The following is a 22,435-nucleotide window of genomic DNA, read 5'->3' as shown; positions in this document are numbered from 1 at the left end:
CAACTACAGTTTTTTGAGAACAGACATTTGAGAGTGACATTTTATTGACATAAAAGCAACAAGGATGATTTTTCAGAATATAACACATTCCTTTAAATCAAATATATTTTACTTCATGAAAAACTCAATATATTGTCCTTTTTTTATGCATTTCACCATGAACTGACAAAATATTCCATGATCTGACATATTCATATTCTTGCTTTTGGTAAAAGACTAATCTAGAAGATGCACAATACAGACCCATGGAGAAGATTTGTATTGAGAGAGAAGGGATGCACAGAGATGAAGTTTGTATAGAAGCACCACCTGCACACCTTTACCCCTAAACATGAAATGGAATTTGCACCTTTCCTTTGCACTGGTCAACCAACAAGTACCAACTACCCCATCTTACTCCACTTACCCTCACTACCCTCTTCCAACAGTGAACTGATCACATATGTGTTTTTAGAAGTCATAACAATAGAAACAGCCCTACAAAACTGTGGGATTACAAGGACTTCAGGTGTACCCTACATTGGAGCTACTCTACATTGCAGATAGATTCAAAGGCTAAAAGCAGATGTCAATAAAGAAAATAACTTTCTCTTTTGAACATTGTACTTAAAATGAATCACATTTGAAAAGGGAACTGACTAGAAATAAACATACTGGATCATTATTGTAATTAAATTAATGATATTGAAAGAGTTAGAAGAGTTTTCCAAAAGAAGTTCATGAAGGATTTATGGACATTAATTAAAACTCAGTAATTACTAAATCTCAGATCTCTCAATTTTCCATCTTATTAATATGATGGTTGTTATTGGGTTGCTTAAAAACATGTTTCAGAGTTCTGTTTCTCGTTACTGCTCTGGTTTCCTAAAGTGTTTGAAGTGTGTTGACAGGGAAAATTACTTAGGAAAGTACATAAAATAAGAGATTAGAGCTAATCAGTGTTGATAAATCAGTTTTATACAATGCTAGCAATGAAAGGAAAATCACATATAAAATTAACAAAACTAGGCAGTGCAATGGTGCTTCACTGGCAGAATTCTCACCTGCCAAGCTGGAGACCCAGGTTCAATTCCCAGGGCCTGCCCATGCCAAAAAAAAAAAAAAAAAAGATTAACAAAACTATGAATATCTTTATATTCACTGGGAATTATTGAGGACAGAGATTGAGAAGTCTGAGTTTAAATTGATGCCAGTCTATAATTCTGAAGACTAAAAGCTTGACATGAAATGTGATATTGGATAACATGTAAGTCTATTTGTGCATCAGTTTCATCATTTATAGTATATGGGGACTAAAATAAATGATGTCTTCTATATTTTCTAGCTAAAAAAATTTATGCTTTAAGATCATAATTCATAATTACTCCATCAGAAAAGATTCAACAGTATAATAGCAATATACAGGAAAGAAATAATGAATTTGGGGGAGATAAATTGTATCATAATATTAATGAGCTTTTTCACTCTATTTAAGCTAGACTTGTAATTAAAAAGAATACACTTTTGAAGAAAGGAGATGCAAAACAGATTTGAGACATAAGGGACTCTTTCCACAATATGTTTTCCTTAACTTACCATAGTTAAAAAACTATATGTTATTATAATGAAGGCAGTATATGTGTGTGTGTGTGTGTGTGTGTATACATATATATATACTGATTAACAACTTCAATATGTTAACATTTGGAATAGTTTGTCTACTGTTGTTTTAAAATAGCAAAAATATGAACAAAGAGGGAAAACGCATCTGTTTAAAATACATACATTATTTCTAAAGGAACAAATGTATCAAGCAGAATTGATTAAACCATGGAAAGAAAAATGAAGTACATGTAAAAATTTTGTGAAAAATCAATGAAATAGAGCACTTGCCTCCACTAATATTATATCAAAAGAAGCTAAATTAGAAATAATGTAATTTAAATTTCTACAGACTTTGTTGGATGCTTTCCAAATTGCACAGGTGTGATCTTTTGGACTCAGAGAGATACTATGTTGGCAATGCAGAGAAACAGGTGGGAAAAATAACCCATCTTCTGATAATGTGTGAAGACTAGAAAATATTGATGGCACATTGATATGTTTAATAGGATGTAGGATTATTAGAAGGAAAACAAAATTGGCAGCGTTAGTACTTGAAAGTGGAACAGCTGAAAGAGCTATTGAAGGAGCAGTTGGTGAGAAGAGAGAATAGACACTGTCTCAGAAACCTGGGTTGGATAGAATCTTTTGGAAAATTAAGAAATCTACTATTTCAGTGGCTTCGAAGAAAATAATAAAGTTTACTTTACTTTAGTCAATATTATATTTTCCAAAACATGTTAATGTTATTTTATCAACTTTAATTTCTAAGATGAGGAAGCAAGCAAAGAAAAATGAAGTGGCTCTCTAAATTGGCATAGGTTGTTGCAAAACTGAGAAGAATAAGCAGTCTTCCTATTTCAGGGCTCACTGTACTATTGCATTTAGAGGACTACTGGACAACTTTGTGAGCATAAAGATGGAAGATGGATTTGGAAAGCCAGAGAGAAATTTATTATTTATGATTACAGAACTTAGTTATAAAATGTGTATAAATGGTAAGCTTATTTAAGAAAGCTAGAAAGGGAGATCAATAGGAAGAGACAGATAAAAAATTAATTTAAAATATTTATGGACAGAAGAAATTTATATTCACAAACATGGACTGGTAGTAGAAAAAGGCAATTAGAAAAAATCAGAAAGACAGCAAAAAGATTAGAGGAAATCAGTGTCAAGAACAGTCCATGCATTTAAAAATACTTAGATGCCCTGTGCCTGGCATCTGGAGCCTTTTGTGATTTGTCTCCATTTTATTTGATAGCCTTTCTCCTACCTTCCTTCATAAGTCCAAGACTTTTCCTTCCCAGAGATCCCTAATATTCTCTGAAACCTGGATGCAGTCTCAAAGAATCCCATCATGGACAAATCCTATCCATCTATCAAGACCCATTTTTTTTTGCATACTATCTACTAGAAATTACTTCTAGTAATTACTTTCCTCCATTCTCAGATCCTCTTCAATACTTCTCTAAAACTTCTATGACAAACCACCTTTCTGATTTATTGAAAAATTTTAATTCTGTGTTGCTTTCATGGGCAGTGGAGACTGAGAGACTAATTCAGTTTTAAAAATTTTTCTGTTTTCAGTATTTATATCTAGAATTGTGTCATGATTAGTCCTAGTTAAGGATTGAAGCATAAATAAGCAAGTGAATTATTTCTTGGTTCTTGAATGAACTGCACAATCCCATGTGCTACAATATATTTGATAGTAAAACATTTATTACAAAACATTTGCAACAAACATTTGATGCAAACATCGTAGTTTAAACCATGATATTAAAAAAAAAGAAGGAATTAGGTTTGGAGAAATGGTAGCTATTTGGACACCTATGTATAGGATAGTTAAAGCTGTACTTAGAGGACAGTGTAGGTTTTTAAGAACTCTATTAATTGACAAAATAAGGAATTATATTGTCAAAGTCTGTGATGAATTTCAAAATTTAGATGAAAATTAGTGAACAGAATGAAACAAACAGCAGAAGGAAGAAATGCAGAAAGATAAAGCTGAAATTTTGAAACAGAAAAGAATAGGCAGGAAAGATAAAATCAAAAGATGATTCTTTTAACAGATTACTAAAATGGAGAAATTTTGATGAGTCTGATTAAAGAAAGAAGAGAGAAAGCATAAAAGAGTATTTAGCACAGGGATAAAAGAGATGCATTACCATAAACATGGCCAATATTAAAATTTCTTGTGCCAACTACAGTATTAACTTAAAATCTAGAGTGAATGAGCAGTTTTCTTTTAATGTATAAACTAATAAATTTGACTCAAAGAACCATGATTTAGCTGAGGAGATTTTCAAGCTAAACATGGAAAATGCAGCAAGGGTTTTCCTTGCAGCTTCGAGTAGAATGTGAGAAGAAATTTTATCACAAAATTTTGTCCAACTTTGAAGGAGCACAGGTAATTCATTTTAAAAAATGACCCCAATCCAATGGGAAAAAATCCAGTTGTTTTATGAAGCAATCATGTCCTTACAGGGAAACTTAAAAAAAAAAATATGAAGAAGCAAATTATGGATCCAGCAACCTTATGAGTATAAATGCTAGAATTCTAAATTAGAGAATCATAAATTGAATACCATACTATATTTAAAGCCTAATATACCAAAATTAAGTAATATCATCTTGAAATATGGAAAAAGATCCAAAACCATAAAAATCCATTAATACATTTCTTAAAATTAAAAATAGAAGTTTAAACAGAATTAAATATTCATTAAAAATTTCAAATAATACTGCTATGTAAACTAGGTATAGAAGGAAACCAATTGAGGATGTTAAAGACAACCCCAAACCAACAACAAACTACACTGAAGAGTGAACTAATAAAGCTATTGTCACTAAATTTGGATGTACATTAATGCTATTATGCAGTATCAGTTCTGGAAGAACTAACTAAATGAGAGTGAAAAAAATGAAAGAATATAAATATTTAAAATTAAGGTGAGAAAATGTTTGCATTTTAAAGGTGGTCTTTGTTGTGGTGATAGCACCTTTCCCTAATGATGGGAAGGAAGGAAGGTCCCCACCCTTCAAGTGCTGGAGTATCCTTACCATTTCCACATCCGTGGGTGGGTATGCTCTGTTGGCCTGAGAAGACGTCTTTGGTGCAGACCTCAGCTTCCTTGGTTTTGCCTTTGAAGTGACTTTTTTCCTTCAATCTGTCCCTTTTGTGTCCCTTCTAGTCTAGTCTGGCATGGGTCCATTAATACAGATCTCATAAAAAACTTGTCTGCTTTACATGCACCCTGGGCCCAAACCATCAGGCAGTATAGTATGACTTTTCACAGATCCTTTTTTGGAAAACTACACCTCCAATCCTGACTTCCACTGGCATGGCTGACTGGATTCATGTCCAATTCAGCTTTCTTGTGGAGCTCTATTCTCTGTGGAGTCACTTTCCATAAACTCAGTTTTTTCGAAATCATCATTTGCTGATTTCTTTGTGCTTAGGAGTTCAGTCCTCAGCTTATCCCTTTCCTGTGACATTTTACTATAGGCTGCAAAGAAAACCCAGTTTATACTTTCCACATTTAGCATGGAAATCTCCTCAGCTAAATAGCCAAGTTCATCCCTCTCAAATCCTGTCTTCCATCTAACATCAGAACTTAATTTGTCAAGCTCTCTGCTACTTTAAAAACAAAGGTCATCTTTCTTCCAGTTTCTAATAACACATTTATCGTTTCTGTCTAAGGCTTCATCAGAAGTATAGATAACTTTAGTATCTATATTTCTACCAATCGTACAAAGCAATTTAAACCTTTTCTATCAAAGAGCTCACAATTCTTCCAGCCTCTACCATTACCCAATTCCAAAGCTGTTTAACATTTTTGGTATTACACTCTTTTGATACCAAACTCTGTTTTAGTTTCCTAGGCTGCTTAAAACAGATACTATAAAATGGGTTGGCTTAAACCATGAGGATTTACTAATTTACAGTTTGAGGCTGAGAAAATCATGAAGGCTGGCTGCCAGCAATCATGAGCTGCACTTTCACATGGCAAGTCACATAGGTGTTTGCTGGTCTCTCCCTTCTGAGTTTTGTTGCTTTCAGCTTCCTGCTTTCATGGCTTTTGCTCTGTAAGTGTGTACTCATCTCAGTTAAAAAGGACTCCAGCAAAAGGATTAAGACATATCATGATTGAGGTGGGCCATACCCTAACTCAAGTAACCTCAAGAAAAGGCCCTACCTTTAATGGGTTTACAACCATAGAAATGGATGAAATTTAAGAACATTTTTTTTTTCTGGCACACATAATAGCTTTAAACCACCACACTTGTATACCCAGAAAACCCAGTAAACTTGAGGAAAAACATGATAGGATTACACAAACGATCTAGTCAGGTGATTGCAGAAGGTCAAAGTTTGGCATCAATCTGTTCAAAACAGAAACAGAAAAAATAATCCCAGTATAACAGAAAAATATTGTAAGGTGAAAAGGACAAATTTAGACCCAAAAATTTAAATCATGAGAAGAAATCTCTAAGGTTTCATTGATGCACAGAGATTAAATGTAACAAATATAATGTATGTATTATCACAACATATTATTGCATTGTATTTTAAAATATGAATGCTATTTTATCACAATCAAAATGAAAAAAATTAAAAATTCTGTAACATAATTTTAATGTTCATTGAGAAGACGTGCACTTTAGCAGAAAATCTGAAAATGGCCAAAGGTTAGGAAGAATTGCATTACAAGGTTTTAAAATATATCATGAAGTGACTGAAAAGAAATTGATGTGCCATATATATTCATATGTATATAGCACATATGTGGCATATCAGCTTAGAAAGAAAATTATTTAATAAGGTACTAAAATAAGTGGCTGACTATACATAAGAAAATAAAATTTAGCTCTACATTATACAGCAAGGAGACAAATTTTACATGGATAAATATCTGCATGTAAAAAATACAATGAAAATACAAAATCAAAAGACAAAAGATTGGGAGAATATTTGCAACACATGGCAAATTAATTACAATATATCAAATATGCAAAAATGTATAAATTATTTTGAAAAAAGACAACTCCATTTTCCAAGTTCCCATATCTACATCATCACATAATAGCAACAAATAATATAGATGAAGAAATCAAAATGACCAATTAACATATACTCCAGTTGATATAGAAAAGGAACTAAAATCATAATGTAACCAAATTAAGGATGCCACTTTCCTCTGCTTACTAGACTGGCAAAATTTAAATAAAGGAATCAAATCAATTGCTGGAAAAGAGGCAAAGAATAAGCACTCCTTACATTTTCAGTTGGAGGCTGAATAGATGCAAAATTTTGTGAAAGTAATGTGATTATTTCATTTGAATGAAAATTCCATGTAATCTTTGACCTAGAAATCCCACTTTAGAGTATCTACTCCACAGATAATAATAGCACAAGAATGTGAAGTGATTTTATATATAAACATATATAAAATTGCATTGTGGCATTGCCTGCTATGGTTAAGATGCAGAAATTCTATAGCTCTCTTTTGATAGAGGAAGATTGAAAAATTACAGCACATCCATACTTTGGAATATTATACAAAAGAAAGAGTTGATGTCCCTGTGTGTGTGTGCATGTGTGTATTGATCTGGAAGACTGCTGTCACTAATACTCTACTAATGAATTGCATTTGTTTAAAAATATGTACTATATACTTACTAGGGCTTTAAATTATTGATATATTTCTGTTGCAATTCTCAAATGATGCTAGAAAAATTTAATGCTCATTTACATTTAGCTGCCTTTGAGATATAATACTCTTGTGAGCAATTTGCACACACAAAAAAGATTAGTCTTTCTTCCTGGACTCGCCACCTCAAATAAAGGAAATGAAATGAAAAAATTGACTGACTTTGATGAGAAACTTGAGAGCAGAAAAGCAGGCGGCTTTCATTGAGACAGGTGAATGATTTCCTATGTAATGTAGAGAACTACACAGAAGATAAACTGCTACCTTCTCTCTTCAATGATGATTATGATCTGAAATAGAAATGAATCATGTTGTTGAACTTAAAAATGTGTTTGTGAATACAGAATACAGGTTCTTACTTCTCTTTGGTGATATTGTATAATTCCCCATTTTTAGCTACCAATTACATTCTGACAAATCCAGTTCTGTATCACTAGTCTGGGCTTATTACACAGCTTTGGACTCATATCCAACTGTGCACAGCACATCTCTATTTTAGTGTCTCCCAGACCTCCCAATTTCAACGTGATCAAAACAGAACTCATGGTGGTGTCATGATGTGTTTAAGGTTCGGCTTGAACCTTGGATTTGAGATTTTGTAGTTATGTGATCTTGGACAAGTTATTTAAACTTCCTCATTGTTTTCTTACTTACAGAACGTGGGTGTTAATAGCAACCTCACGGAAGATTAAAGTGTAAGGAAATGTCTGGATAAATCTGCCTCATGAGGAGGAGGAATTCCTGGCCATTTTCTGTAAGATAATGCTTCCTTCATCTATGAATAAGTGGAATTGAGAAGCCGTCATTGGGAGAATATCACTTTGAAAAACCTGGATTATTCCATTCACCAGAGATCATATATATATTTTTTAAGAAGTGAAAGGAAGAAAAGGAGCTCTCATATAATCTCCACAGGAGAATGTTCACCTGCAGATGCTCTCTGTTATCTCCTTAAGAGAAGAGAGGAAAAGGGCTGTCAATGCCCTATTTGACAAAAGAAAAATTGCAATTAGATGCTAATAACTGTCCATCTTCCCAGGCTTTATCAAAGAAGGCAGGATGCACCATCAGGGAGCAGCAATTAACTGTGGATGGGTTTCTTTTTCTCCCTGCCCCTAAGACATGTGTGGATGTTGGGCTTGGTGATTGGTGAGCATGGAGGTTCTTCCATCTGTCTGGATTTTTGAAGCAATTCAAGAAAAGACCTCAGCAGCAGAGGGCAAAGAGTGGAGTATAGACAAAATTTCACCATTATTTAATGTCATTTTTGTTAAAAAATAAAGAGGTTTTTTTGTGACAGGTACTGCTGTCTGATGTCTCTCTTCTGGAGTTTTGAATCTTTCACTCTTTGCTTTATAAAAATTATTTTTAATTTTTCTCAATTTACTAAGGAGAGGGAGCACCAGCCACAATCTGTACTAGAATTTTGCTGTAAAACAGAGTATGGCTGTATTTAGCACAGTGCCAAGCACAAAATAAATGCTCAAGAAATTATAGCTATCATGGTATTTAGGAATTATTCTACCTCTTCTGACACATGCAGTTTCATTGCTATTACTTATCTCAGTGAAAAATATTGCCATGTGTTCTTTCATAAGTAAGGAATCTTGAAAATCATCTTTCCTTACCTCCTTCTCTTTTACTCTCATTGTCTCCCCATCAAGTCCTGTCAATTTTACTTTCTGGGTGACACTTTTCTGAGACTCCCACTCTACCATTTTCTTTTTTTTTTTTTTTTTTTTTTTTTTTTAAAGGAAAGACAGAGAGAAGGAAGGAAGGATAGAAGGAAGGAAGGAAGGAAGAAAGGGAAACATTTCCAAACATTTTCTTGCTTTATTGTATTTTGTTTTTCCGTTTTTGTTACATGGGCTGGGGCCGGGAATCGAACCGAGGTCCTCCGGCATAGCAGGCAAGCACTCTGCCCGCTGAGCCACCGCGGCCCACCCATCTACCATTTTCATTATTGCCTTAATTGTTGGCTTGAATACTTTCCTCTGGATATTGACTAATCTATCTCTTTTCACTTGTGCTCAATCTAATCCAGTCCACATACCACTGAAAAAATGGTATTTTAAAATATTTAAATCTTGTAATATGCCAGTCCTCCAATCCTGCTTTTCAAATTAAAGCTCCTCGTTGAATCTCAAATGCTTTTAAAATATATTCTTCCTCAGTTTTTAATATCTAAAGTTGTTGCGCTCAGAATTTTTCATCTCACCAGCTTTGCCACTACCACTCATTAAAAAGCAGCCATTAGGGTGGGCAACAGTGGCTCAGTGGCTCAGAGTTCTTGCCTGCTGTGCTTGAGACCCGGGTTCAATTCCCAGAGCCTGCCTATGCAAAAAAAAAAAAAAGCAACCATTAGTTCAGTGAAAGCAACTATTCACAATCTCTAAATAAATCTTATTTCATGCCTCTCTGCCTTCTCATATATGGTGCTTGCCATCTAAAACAGAAGAAAAAATTATGCTATTATCTTGCCTCATTTCAGCTAGTATGATTTCATTCCAAGTTAATTGAGCATCTTTAGTCCTGAATGGTGAGATGAGTGAGGCCGACTCTTAATCTTTAAAGATTTCATAGTTGATTCAGATTGATAGGGTAGAAAGTACTGGATTACTAGCTTAGTTTTGATCTAGCGAGTAGATCTAGTGAATAGGTCTTATGGTCTTCCACTGTGCTGTTGTAGTTTCTAAGGTACCAGAACACCAGTGTTTTTGCAGATGTAACACCATTGTTGCAGACATGCCTCCAGGAGTTTGTACATCTGCTGTTCCCATCCCTGACCCCATCAAATCCTCTGAGGATTTTGATGGTTTTTGGAACTCCTTATCTTACCTCCTGTCAGTTTTCTGTTCATATAGTCTGTTCTTTGCCCACTCATCCATGGCCTAAGCAGAAAGACATCTCCGAAATCTATCTGATTTTGTTTCCACTGGGGATATTGATCAGTTTTACAGAACGTAGGGCATTCTTCCCAGACTGGTAAAAATGGCATGGTGTTCTTGGAAGCTCCATTCAAGGTCTCCAAATAAAACACACATTACTGGAGCAAACAAGACTACCTCCATCCGAGTTGATGGCACCAAGAGTGTCTTGGTTGCAGAAAGGATCAAAGTCATAGGAAGCAATGGGACCTGATAGCAGAAAATAACTTAATCCTTAAAATTTATATTTTACACATATTTTGATGTGACATATATATTTTTGTTTTTACCTAAAATATATAAAATATTTACTGGCATTACTTATAAAAAAATGTGTCCTACATGATTAAAAATAAAACTCTGAGCCTTATTATCTGAAATAAGTCCTGAAAAAAGAGTCCTGTGATTCTGCATTGAAATTGAAATCATTAATTTGATCTGCAAAGTAATTGGAAACAGGAATTAACATCATGTCAATGTGTAGTAGAGTGCCAGGGCCAACCCAAGACAGCAATGGAAATTAATGCATTTGTAATATTCAGGGGATTGATTTTTCTTATTCAGATTTACATTTTCTGAGGATTCAAGCAGAAGATTTAGAAGTAAGGAAAGGGAACAAGCCAATATCAATATTTATTTGTTGGAAAGGATGATTTGACTAGGAAAGCAACCAGATACAACTTGACCATGGATTTTGGAGAGAGAAGATCATGATATTTCCTTTGATAATCATAATATTTGTGCAGCTGTAGAAAATTTATTGGAAAAAGACATGGAATTCTGTATTTGTCCTTCAGAATTTGTTGTGCAAGTAGAATTTACCAATTGAAATGCTTAAGCTAGTGAGAAGTTCCAAACAATTCAGGGGTGAACAATTAACATGAGCAAGGTCTGAAATCTTTTCTCACTATGTGATAAGAAGAATTATGAAAGAGACAAAAGTAAGAGACAATCTTGTGTTAATAGGTATGCATAGGATTCTAGCTCTAATTTCTTTTTTTGGGGAGTACCAATCATATATAGCCTATATACATAAGGAAGAGACCCAGAGGTATTCATCTGAAACATGAGATTTTTTTCTGCTGAATGTCAATCCATTCAAAGTAGAACCTTGCAGGCCCTGAAGGGTGAATGCACCTCCCAAAGCATCTTTTAGCCAGAGAGTCTGGCTCAGGTGGGAATAGAGCTCAATTTCTACAATGATTCAGTCTTAAAATAATTAGAAGGCACAGTTTAGTTCAGTCCCTAAAACCCTTCCAGAATTCACATGAGTTTGCTGAAGTGTTAATGGACTTTACCCCATCTTAAATTCCAGCTTGAACTTGCTTATTCTTACCTAATTTAGTATTCACCAAAGAGAAATTAATGCAAAGTTTTACCTCTTATTTTCTTCTGTCTCAAGTATACCTGAGGTGACAGATGATCTAGTTAGCATTCCCACCCCCCACACTGCACCCACCCCAATAGCCTCACTGGGGTCAACCATCACACACTGCATTGAAAAACAGTGAATACTGATGGAAAGAAAAGCTTGAAAACTTGGGAGAGGAAGAGGAAAAAATAAACCTAGTCAAATTTTGATGCTTCAATTACTTTTTTCATAGAGAGCTGAGGGACAAATAGCTAAGAGTCCAAAAACATATGCTTTTCTTAATTTTACAAAACTTGGCATAGGAGAAACTTTGTCTGATTCCCTCTGAACACCCATTTCTACACCATTTTTAGGGAGAATATCTGAGAAGTTAATTCCAATGCCATACAGCAGACAGAATCAAAAGTATAAACTGTATTTCTCAACTCTTGTCCCCCTTTTGTTGTCAGAACACTTTTATTAAGCATTTTCACCTGTAGCACAATATTTAACTCTATTTGGCCCTCTTGATTTAACTTTGGGGAAACTCTTTTGACTCTTACAGCTTCAGTTTCCTCATAATTAAAATGGGCAAAATAATATTTCCTGTTTTACTATGAACCAGGATTTTTATGAAGCTTAACTAACATAATGTACATAAAAATACTTATTTGCAGCTCTAGCTAGAGTTGTTATTACAATCTTTAAGCTTTGAAACAATTGTTTTTAAGATTAAGGGGACAGATAAAAACTATAATTTAATTTCCTTTTGCAAGTGTTAACTATATCCTTGGAGTGTGTTTGCATTGAAGAAAGAGGGGAGAAAGCTCCTTCTATTTTTCAATGCAGGAAACCTGGGTTAATTTGGGAACTCTAATGACTTTGGACTGCAGTTCTCAAAGTATGGCCCAGGAATCTTTGAGGATTTCCAAAACCCTTTGAGAGACTACAGATATATCAGTGGATTGAACACAAAAGCAGATTGGAGAATCCAGCTATTTTCTATTATGTTAAGTATAGAACAGATATTTTAAAAATGTACTGCAATGCCAGTATCTCAACAACTTTGTATGGAGTTTTAGAAAATATTGTTACTTTTAATAAAATGTATGCTATTGATGAGAATCTGTAATAAACTTTTAAACTAAATGAATAAGTGTATTCCTAAACTTTTTGTTTTAATTTAAAATATGGTAAATATATCAAAAGATAGAACCCACATAGACATAAGATATTAGGGTTTCTTGATAATTCTAGGAGTGTAAAAGGATCCTGAGGCCAAAAGTTTGAGAACCACTTATTTAGATATAATGTGGATTAAGGCATGCTGTCAATGAGTAATAATAACATTAATTAAAAAAACAGGTATAACATTCTAGAGCTTACAAAGTGTTTTTCACCTAAAAATCAACTGTCTATGAATTTTTGCATTATCAGATAGTGTTCTTTCCTCTCATTTCTCAAGCCATCCTATGCCCCCATTTCTCAGCTCTGTGTTATATTGAAGGCATTTGCTAGGTTGTTTCCCCTGCCAAGTTCATACCATCAGAAGCCTGGAGTAGTAAATTTACATTCTAAAAACAAGAGCCAAGATAAATGAAAAGAATAGGTTTTTATTTCAGGCTTCAATACCTTTTGTAAACCACAGCAGCCTCCTGAGAGTGAAAGCCAAGGGCTCCACCACTCCAGTCAGCTTCCTACCTGCTCTTTGCTGCAACTGCCGGGTTGCTCATTGTCTCCTTGCTTTGGAGCCATTCCAAGGGTTCTCCTGACAGACTCTACAAGACCCACATCCCTGAGAAGAGTATATTTCCCTTCTTTTACCCCATGATTTCCAGAATTTTTAATCCCTTTGTGTTAGTTTTACCTCCACTTCCTATCTGTCTTCTTATGGGTTGTCAATATTTCTGTTCTGTTCACCACAGTGAGTTTTTATTTTTTAATTTAATTTTTTAATTTAATTTTTAAAGACATAATTTAATTGTTTTTTCCTGGTTACAGTTGTGGAGAGTTTTATGTTCATATGAAGGAAGAAAGGGGAGAGAGAGAGAGAGAGAGATGAAAGCACTTGCTGTGACCTATCATGGTATGTACTCAGGCCCCAAAGGAGAGGGATGAATATGTGCCATATAGAAGGAGAGAGAAGAAGAATTCCCATGTGAGGGAAATCAGTGCAAATTTGGCCAATAGGTGGAAATCTACTTATGTTCCTTTTCTCGATTATCCTACCTAATGAGAACCCTAACTTCAAATGAGATGTTGTATGTGAAATGTTACTATATGTGAAATGATGCTACTTGGAGAACTAGAAAGTCTATGGAAACCATTCTGTGAGAGGTTGGGGCTGATTTGTGGTTGAGAGGGCTGATAGCCTACAAAATTGTTAACTCCAGGGCTTGGGGCTTTCAGAGTAATGGTCGATGGAGAAGGATACTAAAGCCTGAAAATATTACTAAAACGGGGGAGGGGGTAAAGGAAAGAAGAGAAAAATGAAGAAATAATAATAATAATGAAAAACATTTGTGAGGGCCCTTGTATGTTGCTAAAAATGTGGAGAAAGAAAAATCCCACAAATATTTCATGGCACAGAGGCCAGAAAAAAATATGGAAAACATTAAGAATTGCTTTATTAGGGTGGTGAGATTGTGGTTTAAATTTTCCTTCTTTCAACATATTCCTTGATTTTTAATTGTCACACTGTCTTTTAAATAGCATTTTGAAACTGGCCCTTGGAAACCAATAATTAAATAAATGATTAATTTGCCAGGCTCAAAAGCATGATGTTTAAAGTACTAACAACCTTGAGGAAGTAAATAGCTAGCAGTTAAGTAAACAATTAGGTTGGAAATTGAAGTGTCAAAAAGACACTAATTAGTCTGCTGAGGTCACTTTTCATGGAGTTTTGAAATAGATGTTCATTTACATCTAAAGAATTTAGAATGTCATTTCTTGTTCTCCTGTTCAAAAGCATTTACCCTGAGAACTGGCCAGTCTGGTAAATCCTTACCTCTTTTAGTTGCCTGAAAATACCAGCAATTACTGTTTTACTTGGTGAATACAAACAAGACAAAACAAAAACAGAATAAACAGCTCTTGAAAGATTATTTGAAAGGCCCTCTGTTCTGAAAGACAGCTGTTTTAAAGTTTTCTTTTACTATTGAGCACTTGCTATTTTGAGCACTTTCAAATGCATGGAGAGTACAATAGGCATTAGTAAGAAAATACATAGTTTTCAATTTAAGAAAGTATGTGGAACAGCATAGCAATATACCCTGTGCATTCTTGGAGTTTCTGGTAAACCATACAATGAGCATTCAGGGCAGATGCCTGGAAAAAAGCAGGAATGAGAGAAGAAAAATAAAGCAAAACAAAATAAATTAAACACCCCTAAATTTTGTATTATTTCTTGCTTTACTCTTTTAGCATTCAGAAAACATTGACAGCATTTTAGGTCAATATTTCAGAAAAGTAAGTAGCCAAGTTTTGGATTTGAACATGATCAAGTAAGAATCATCTTCTTTCTGAACAATCACCAACCTAGGTCTGGAAGTTTTTTTTTTTAATGGTACTGAGCTGTACTTTATATTATCACTGATTATGCAGCAAGCAAGCTCCTGGCAGCAAGCAGGCCCTTTTCCCCATGACTGCTCTTTCACAACCCTTCCTGGTTCTGCTTGCCAGCAGGCAGACAATCACCTCTCACCAGCAAGCAGCCAATCACCTCCCTCAAGTGTAGCCAGTCACCATATTAGGAAACACTTCCAGCAGCCAATTACCTCCCTCGAGTGCAACCAGTTGCCATATTAAGGAGATGCTAAGAGCCATTCTGTCTATAAATACCTTGTATCAGGCCCTGGTAGTGGCTCAGACTTTCAGAGGCTGCTCGGCTGAACCCTACGGCCATAGACTAATAAAACCTGTTTCCTGAAACTTCGGAGCCTCAATTCTAGTTCGTTCTGTTTCTGCATAATGTTCCTGGAGGCTCTTGTAGAGACTCATTCCTGGTTTCATGCTACATTTCTGGGGATTCATCCAGATTGAGAGGGTGATGATATTCTCACCTCCTTCACCCATGGTGGCAACATCACTTGGACTGGAGACTCAATGGAATCCAGTGCTGGCAATGGGGCTTTTCCCTGTCTTTTGGACTCCTGGCCTCCCCAGCTGGAGTCCTCATCTCCACCAGAAGGATGATGGATATGGGCCAATTTCAGTAACTAGGTATCAGGGAGCACTGCCCGTCTGACTGGTGAGCACTCAGGTGTGTTCAGTATCAGCCCACTTGTAAAAGGTTGGGGGGGGGGGCTGAGTGGAAGGGGAGCCTGAACACCTCCCAAGACTATCTGAGCACCGGTTTCCATCTGGAGGACCAAGGAAACAGAAGTCTTCAGGTCTGGTTAGACTATCTGAGTATCAGTCTCCATTGGAGGACCAGGGGAAATGGAAGTCTTCAGGTTTAGTTTCAGAAGGGTGGTGCGGGAGGGGTGCTAGAGTGTGTGTGTGTGTGTGTGTATGTGTGTGTGTGTGTGTGTGAGAGAGAGACTGTGTGAGTGAAAGGAAGTCCTGGGCCTATAGAAGCTGTGTTCCAGACTGTGATTGAGTTTGGACCCTGGGATTCCTATGACACTGCTAAGGGCCAGGCCAGACCAAATGAAGTGACTGTCTGCCTGAAATCCTCTGTTGTATGAATAGTAACCCCTTCCCTATCTGTTGGCTCTGCCAATATGGGAGGGGAGGTCAGTAAGACACCATGATGGTACATGATGTCCAACTTTAAGAAGTCTTTTACTGATGACTTGTGAGTCAAGCTGACCCCCGGGTGACTTAGAAACTTGTATGTATTAGAATGGACCATCTTTGAGGTGGATTGGCCAACTGAGGGAACTTTTGAATTAGAAAAAGTGAAGGCAGTTTATAGTGTAGTGTCAGGGATGCCTGGACACCCAGATCAGTTTCCCTATATTGCCACCTGGCTGAAAGCCACAAAAAAGAAGCCAGGGTGGATAAACACTTGCCTAGATGGACAGTGCCAGGTGTTTCTCATTCAAGTGGCAGACAAGTCCCGCATGAAAACAAAAAGCAAGGTCCTAGTTCTATCCAGTTCACCAGAAGAAGAAGAAGAAAGTCTCCCAACTTATTTTGTGTCATCAACATGTGCAGCCCTGCCTGAGCTCCTCCACAGCAAGCCCAGACCCCCCAACAGCCTAGAAACATCACCTGAACTCCTAGCTGTGGCAACTGCAGCCCCGGCCAAGTGTGACTCCTCCACCCATGGCCACACCCATGAGACCCCTGAGAGGAACCCAAGCACCACCCTATGCCGATGCCCAGGGAGACTTTCAGGAGAGGAGAAGAAACTTCGTGTATATTCCAGTCACTATTTCTGCTAAATTGGAAGGAGCATATGCTGTCCTATACTCCTGAGAGGCCCCAGGTGTTGATCGACCTCTTCCAGTCTATTATCCAGACTCATCAACCCACCTGGCCTAACTGCAACTAACTGCTCATAATCTTCCTCAACACTGAAGAGCGTAGGCATGTGGTGGCAGTGGCACAAAAGCGCCTGGAGGAGAGTGCCCCTGTGGCACCTTAGACCCAGCCCAATATACCACCCACAGTTTTCTAGGAGACGATCTAGAGTGGGACCTGAACACTGATGTGGGGTTGCAGTCCCTTCAACGGTTCTGCGAGGCCCTGCTCCAAGGCCTCAGAAAAGGCAGCTGAAAAGCCACCAACATGACCAAGATCAAAGAGGTCTTGCAGAAGCCAGATGAGCCCCCAAGCAAATTTCTTGAGCAACTGATGGAAACCTTCTGCCAATACATACCATTGGATCCTGAGGCCCCAGAGAAACTGACATTGGTAAACACCACCTTCATGCAACAAGTAGCTCGTGACATTCACTGTAAGCTTCAGAAACTAGATAGACCTGCAGGCATAAACACAAGCCAGCTAACAGAAGTGGCCACGAGGGTGTTCATCAGTTGGGATCAAGTGGGGGCCAAGGAAAAGAAAGGAGAATTTAGGGAAAAGGCTCAGATAATTGCTGCCACCTTTGAGAAGCAGAACCAAGGGCCCTGGCCAAAGACAACCCAACAGGCCTGAGCACCCCTGGGGCAAAATCAGTGTGCTTACTGCAAGGAGGAGAGGCACTGGAAAAACAAGTGTCTCAATAAGGCCATCCCATTAACAGGCAGGGGAAGATGGGACACTGGCCCCAGGCCTCATCCAGATCCCAACACCATCGCCTTGGCTGTTGATGAACTCTCTAAGACAGACCGGGTTCCATATTTTTGGGACTCTGGGAACCCAAGCTCAAAGTAAAATTGGGGGACCAAACAATGGCCTTCATGGTGGATACCAACGTCAAATACTCAGTGATAATCCAGCCCTTGGGAGATGCTCACCCATTATCTGGCTGGATGATAGACATAGTGGGTGCCACCAATATAGTGCAGAGGAAGCCATTTCTGAAGGCCAGAGAGTGCAGTATTGGGGCCACTCTGTGTCGCACCAGTTCTTGTACATGCCTGAGTGCCTGCCTGCCACTGCTGGGATGGGACCTCCTCAGGCATGACCCAGATTACTTTTGGCCTCAAAGGGGAAGCTTCTTTAAAAATTGATAGCTGGCAGAAAATCCTACTTCTTACCACACCAGTGGGTGAAGAGTGGTGGCTGCGTGAGGATCCCAAAGTTGGAGGGGAAGTCTGCTCTAGCCTGCCATTTCTGGACGTTCCAAGTGTCTGGGATGAGCACAACCTGCCAGGCTTAGCCAAACACTGCCCCCCAGTGGTAACTTCCCTGAAGCCCATGATATGCCCTGTGGCAGTGTGCCCATTCTCTCAGAAGGCCCTCGAGGAGATCCAAAGCCGTTTGGCATGGCTAGAATCCCACCAGATTATCCAGCCCTGTAACTCCCCATGGAACATCCCACTGCTACCCATGAAGAAAGCTCAAACGGGAATTTTTCCTGGTTCAAGAACTACAAGCAGTCAATGCAGCCATGGAAACCATTCACCCCCATGGTTCCCAACCCATACACCCTCCTCAGCCTGGTCCCAGAAAAGCCAAATGGTTCTCATGCTTGGATTTCTTCTGCATCCGAGTAGCCACAGTCAGTTGGAAAATATTTATCTTTGAATGGGAAAGGCCCTCCATGGGAACCAGAAGACAGTATACCAGGACTCAGTTTCCTCAGGGGTTCAAAACCTGCCCCACTATTTTTGGGAAGTGGAAAAATAGTGGGAAGGACCTGCAATCATTCCGAGCTAAAGATTACAACTGCACTGTCCTACAATATGTAAATGACTTCCTGCTTGCCGCTAAATCCTTCAGTGACTGTGAGCAAGGGACAGAATGCCTTCTCCATCACCCAGACCAGGCAGGGTACCGCATGTTCCAGAAGAAGGCCCAAGTCTGCCAGCAGCAAGTCAAGTATCTCGGTTTTTACCTACAGCAAGGGACCTGGAGTCCGGGACAGAAGTACAAATGAATAGTTTGTGCCATCCCCACACGAACTTTCAGCAAATAGGTCAGGGAGTTTCTAGGGGCAACTGGGTTCTGCAGAGTCTGGATCCAGAGCTATGCTCTCCTAGCAAGACCCCTCTATGAAGTCACAAAGGGTGTTGACAGAGACCCATTCCAGTGGGAAACTGAGCAACAGCACACTTTCCACCATTCACAGATGGCACTCACGTAGACCCTGAGTCTAGGCCTCCCAGACTTGGAGAAACCCTTCACCCTCTCCGTTCCTGAGTGGACAGCCATCAGGGTCTTAACACCAAACAACTTAGCACCAGGATGGGAGAACTAAATAACCAGTTAGCTGGTCTAAACCTGTTTGAACACCTACAGGTCAATTTCACCAAACTGACGCAGGCACAAGGGTATTGCTACCTCCTGGTATTCACCTGCAGTTTCTCAGGATGGGTGGAGGTGTACCCCACCCACTCAGAAAAGACCCAGGAGGTCGCTCAAGCCCTCCTAAAGGACATCATTCCTCGGTATGAAATGCTGGCCACCATTGGCTCTGACAATGGCCCCACTTTTGTAGCCGAAACCCTCCAAAAGTTAGCAAAAGTGTTGCAGATAACTTGGAAGCTCTGCACTGCCTGTTGGCCTCAAAGCAGCAGAATGGTGGAATGGATGAATCAAACTCTAAAGGGACAATTGAAGAAAATCTGTCAAGAAACAAAACTGACCTGGGTACAAGCACTCCCGATAGCTCTGTTTAGATTTAGATCTGCCCCTACATAGAAAACAGGCTTCTCCCCTTTTGAACTAGTATATGGGAGGCCACCACCCTTCATTAGAATCTTGCAGGGAAATTGAAAAGTTAAGTCTAATTCAGCATTTGGTTCAGCTAGGAAAAGCTTTAAGTGAGCTAAAAGGGAAAGCATTAGAAGCAGTTCCTGAGCCTTTTGGCATCTACCTTTCATACATGAATTTGAACCAGGGGATTTGGTGTGGGTAAAGGACTGGGAAAAAGGCTCCCTCCAGCCTCAATGGAGAGTTCCTTACCACGTCATTTTAGCTAGCCCAAGGGCTGTCAGAGTTGCAGAGGTCATCCTGTGGCTCTACCACTCTCAGGTCAAATGAGCCACTGCAAATGACCCCTGGGAGTGCACCCCTGACCCTGAACATCTGACATGCACCAACCTTCAGAAATCACTGTGCCCTTCTCTGCCACAGCCGAAGTCAACTGGTCAGCCTTCATGGCCAAAGTTTGAGGATCTGTGAACCACCCACAGTATCCCCTTCCCCTTCCCAGTAAGTGCTCCTGTACTGCGGTTGTTCCCTATAGCCCCCTGTTCTTGCTAATTGAGTTCCTGATCCTCCTGGTTTTCCTAGCTGCTGCCTAGAGTGTCTCTCCGTTCATTCCCTGAGGCTAATTGTACGTTCATGTGGTGGCATTCCCCATAGCCAGCACCATGTGCCTCACTCCTCTACTTGGCATGGTCATAAGCCCCTCCAAGGGGAATGACACATGCCAGAATGCCTCAAGACCACCTATGTTGGGAAAAAGGTGGAAACTACCATTGTTTTCTATAACCAGCATTCATGCCAGGGCAGTTCTCAGACCTGCATTCTTACTGGAACCCAGTATTCTGTATGCACTCTAAAGGAAAGTCCCCCAGGATGTTATGACCCCACCTGGTCAGGTCAAGAAACACTATACCCATTGGTCTACCAAGGAAAAACTGTTGCTACTGCCCCTGAAGGAAGCCCCACAGTCTGTCTAACCTTTGACACCTGTATGCCTCTACCATGCTGCACTTCACACATCTGATTGTAAGCTTTCAGGGCTGTGGTATCGAGTTTGGCAGTCAGCTCCAGCTACCAGCTCGGGTTTCAAGGACATTCAGGACACTTCCCCCTTGCACCCAGGTTCAGTAAAGTTTTAACCTGGCTGCCTTAAGGAGTTCACCACTCCCAGTCCTCCCGGTAGACAAGTGTACACAGTCCTGGGGATTCCCTAACTGGGAGCCGGGGCCAACATGGTGACAAATGACACAAGGTTCCATCCTGCTATACCGTGAAACACGGGCCCACCAACCAGTTCTAAACAGGACCCCTTACTCCACTTACTTCAGATAAGAGTCAGGTCTGCCCAAACCCACCCAGAACCTGTTTGTACACTAGCTGAGCAGATAGTTTCCTTTCTTAGTATCGCTTCATATCATGTCTGTGGAGGAACAGGAATGGGAAATCAACGGTCATGGAAAATCCAAGAATGGGGAGTGCCTGCAAACTTAAGCATCACTGTCCCTGAATTCCCCAAGCCTCAGGGCAGCCGGTGAAGTCTAGCCACTGCTATGGTAGGGAAAACATTGTGTGACACAAGGGGCTCATCATTCACCATACCAGTCAGTGAGCTCCCATGTCTAGGGCAGCAGGTATACAACACAAGCACCAGTTAAACTACCTGGAAAGGGAACAAACATGACAACCTATCATACCCTTTCCCTGCACTTAATCTGGTTAAATATCAAGAGGATGTGAGCACCCCTGGTTGTTGGCCAGCTCCAACAAGACTCTATTGGATGTGTGGGCAGACAGTCTATATGCAGTTACTGGCTGGGTCACCTGGGTTATGCGCAATAGGAACCATCAGACCAGCCTTTTGTCTAGCCCGTCTGGTGCTGGAAGGACAGCTAGGATACCCTATGCAAGTGAGTCCCAGACAAAGAAGTTTAAGTGCAGGAATAACCATAGGGGATTGGAAGGAAAATGAGTGGCCCCCAGAATGAATAATCCAGTATTATGGACCTGCAACCGGGGTCAAAGATGGGTCCTGGGGTTATAGAACCCCATTTATATGCTTAGCTGCATTTTCTGTTTTCATGCTGTGTTGGAATTAATAACCAACAGGACCGCAATGGCCCTAAACTCCCTGACTGATAATCAGGACAAAATTCTAGCCACAATCTATCAGAATAGGTTGGCTCTAGATTATCTCATAGCAGATGAGGGAGGGGGTTTGCAGAAAATTTAATTGGACTGCCTGTTGCCTCCAAATAGCTGAGCAAGGGAAAGTCATCAGGGAACCAATTAATCAGATGAGGTAACTAGCTCATGTGCCTGTACAAACATGGAAAGGTTGGCGCCCAGGTGACCTATTCAGAAGGTGGTTTTTTGCCTTTAGGGGATTCAAAACCCGGATCACCAGTGTCCTAGGCCCGCTAGGCATATGCCTCCTTGCGCCATGCCTCTTACCGCTCCATAGAGGCTTAGATAGAAAATAAAACAAGGACCCAGGTCCTGGTGGGGTGGAAATACCAGTACCTAACACAAGAGGAAGATGAGGTATAAGTGATGCTAGCATGAGCAAGCATCAAAGGGGGGAATGTAGCAAACAAGCT

At 39.2% G+C, this 22,435-nt stretch overlaps 1 long non-coding RNA gene across 1 annotated transcript; it reads right to left on the bottom strand.

Annotated features, from left to right (window-relative positions):
• Window positions 1-5,860: 5,860 nt before the first annotated feature.
• LOC143661347 (uncharacterized) lies at window positions 5,861-19,120 on the bottom strand. Its single transcript, XR_013164517.1, has 4 exons — window positions 19,024-19,120; window positions 9,514-9,629; window positions 7,458-7,585; window positions 5,861-5,967 (listed from the first exon to the last, which is right to left on the bottom strand). It is a non-coding gene; the product is annotated as an uncharacterized LOC143661347 (long non-coding RNA).
• Between the last annotated feature and the right edge of the window lie 3,315 nt (window positions 19,121-22,435).

Source organism: Tamandua tetradactyla, chromosome 2 (assembly GCF_023851605.1).
Source record: "Tamandua tetradactyla isolate mTamTet1 chromosome 2, mTamTet1.pri, whole genome shotgun sequence".
In the NCBI taxonomy this organism is placed as follows: domain Eukaryota; kingdom Metazoa; phylum Chordata; class Mammalia; order Pilosa; family Myrmecophagidae; genus Tamandua; species Tamandua tetradactyla.
Note: the sequence above shows the minus strand (reverse complement) of the source record. Positions and strands in the feature narration are given on the sequence as shown.